Here is a 2,812-nt window from a genome sequence, read left to right on the forward strand (position 1 = left end):
GGTGATAAGGGTTTATTGTGACCAAAACAGTGGTGGTCACCACTGTTTTGGTCACAATAAAACTCAAAATGGGCCAGATAAACTAAAGAAATAATGAAGTTTAACAAAAGACAGAATTTTTTGAGGAAGAGCTAATCACACCTCTTGTAACTAGTGGGAACTCTGGGTAAAAATAGCCTGCTCTTTTCCTTTGTCCTATGTGCCACTTGAATCTTCATAATTACATTACTGGCAATAATATATAGTTCTTTCGAAAATTTTATTTATGCATATGCACACATACACAAACAGATTATAATCCAAAATTTGGAAGGATGCTGAAAAGCTTTCCAAAGAATCTTTGGCATTGTTGAAATTTATAAAGATTTTGGGCAATTCTTCATCTGTTCCAAAAGGATCTCTTGTAACTGTAGTGCACTGGTAATTCAGAGACAACAGTTTTTATTTTGTCTGCTAATGAGAGAGCTTCAAAAGGCTCAGGTAGAGGTTATTAAGTCTGCTTTTTCCTTTTTACAAATTCCCATTTACATACTCTTGTTAAACAAGGTATCTGTGGTACCATGGCTGGGATCCACTGACACTGTGCATGAGCTGAGTGCCTGGCCATGCTCCTTTTTGGGGTAAATCCCGTGTTAGACCGAGGGCTTGGGCACCACTGGCTCTCCAGTCCAAGGAATATACAGCCTTAGCAGCAAAGGGAGAAAAACAGGAATGAAAAGGCATCATGTAAACCCAGATATTGTAGTGATTCAAAGCCAATTTCATTCTCAATTTCTCTTTCCTCCTGAAACTGTGATGATGCAGTCTTTAAAAAATAAGACAATACAGGGATGCCATAATGAGGATGAAGCCTAAGTAACAGCTCCAAATGGATACTAGAAAAGCGATGTAGGCATTGACGTGAAAAAAAATAAACATGCTTTGATGTGTGTCATCTTTTCATTTTAGCAATTAAAATAGCTTTTGAAGCTCTCTGGCATTTAATTTAAGCCCATAGAGTATAAAATTATGCCGTCCCTTGCAGATAGTCCCATATTTAGCACAAAGAAGGTCATAAAGATCAACAGACTTAGAAAAAATGGTAATTTGAGTTTTCAGATGTATAAACTTAATTCTCTTTATTTAGGAGCTTGCCAAAACTATGACATATGTCCTCTTTTTGCTGTGTGGTTTGTTGGTTTTTTTTAACTGCATAATCAGGGGGTGCTTGGTGTTTGTTAAGATCTTTTTGCATAAACACAAATTGTGAAAGAAACTCTTTTTTACCTGTGAAGAAGCAAACAGGAACCTTATATTCTGTCCTGAAAGAGTTCCATCTAATATATTATTTGAAGGATTTCCCAGCAGAAACATTATTCTATTTTAAAAAAAAATGTGGCATTGCAATCTTCCTAATAATTATTCTGACATTTCTGCACTCAAATGACATCTGCTTATATGTCTTAAATATGTGACAGCTCAGGATGAATGATGTTAAATTTTTCATTCAAGCATGACAATTTAGAGGAACTTAACAGAAAGGATCTTGAAAGATATAAAACTCCTTTAGACTATGTTATGAAATTACACCAGTAATTACACTGCAGATATGTTATGAAGTAGCAAATGCAATTATTCTAGTTTTACATAGTAATCATTTTAAATATTTACCAGTAAAACTTTCAAAATGCAGGTTTCATAAAGGTGCTGTATGTAATAACAAGCCAAGTTCTTGCTGCAGTTTGACCACGAGAGTGTTAGCATGCATCCGCAGGCTCTCAGAGAATAACTGATGTTATTCTAACATTTCCTTTCCGTGGAAAGATTTGTGTTGTAAACTGCATGCATACCAAAAATGAGTCTTTGTGTCTTTGCTACATACAGAGTGAGATTTGCAATAAGAGAAAAGAATATCATCAAAGAGTACTATTGTAAAATCTCACACCCACATACACAAATGCAAATCAACTTCTTACTTTGCTTCCTAACTACTTTACTATACAGTGTTGCATTTTATTGGTGGTAGCAGCATTGTACTAAATCAGATTTAGCTAACAGGTGCTCTCCAGGCTGTGGACAATTAAATAATAAAAATGTATTACAGTGCTCACTCTTGGGAGTAAAGACTTTTGTTGTAATAGTGAAATGCATTATATGAAGTGTAATTTCTAATGGACTTCAACAGAACTGGTGGCTTGAATGCTTGGTGATACATCAGGGGTAATGCCACAGAAGAAAGCCTCACAGGAAGAAGGTAATTTATGTACTAGAAACACTTATGCTTTCCATTGCATATATTTGCAACAATAAATCAAATGGACAACATGTTTCCTATTTGCATTTGCAATAAGCATTTCTAGCTGTTAACACTGTGGAATTTGGGTTTTTTTCATTATGTAGTTTCATTATCCACTCATACTTCTGAAAAATGAGAAAATGGAGGAACACTCAGAGCTGTCAGATTTAAATGGCCCTTACAGAAGTACTTCAACATCAAAAATGATCAAGAGCAAATTGTTTATACAACCTTTGCTTTCACTACCTACCCTAACAAATAGTATTAGTAAATGAATCATGTAAAACCACTTAAATGCAATTCTGGAAAGGAGGGGAAGAATTTCCTTACAAATTCATATTTAATTAAAAGCTACCTTTTTAACCAAGTTATCATGTTAAAGAACATATAGTTTGGATTTTGTTTTAAAAATAGTGTTATGAATGAGTAAAGTGATATTTTCAGGAGATCAGAAATATTATTTCCATTCCACAGATTTATTCCCTTCAACAAGAATTTTAAATACCTACTATTTCTTTAAATAGTGTCTTAAGCCAC

The sequence above is a fragment of the Cyanistes caeruleus genome, chromosome 5 (genome assembly GCF_971803275.1).
Source record: "Cyanistes caeruleus chromosome 5, bCyaCae1.hap1.1, whole genome shotgun sequence".
Lineage (NCBI taxonomy): Eukaryota > Metazoa > Chordata > Aves > Passeriformes > Paridae > Cyanistes > Cyanistes caeruleus.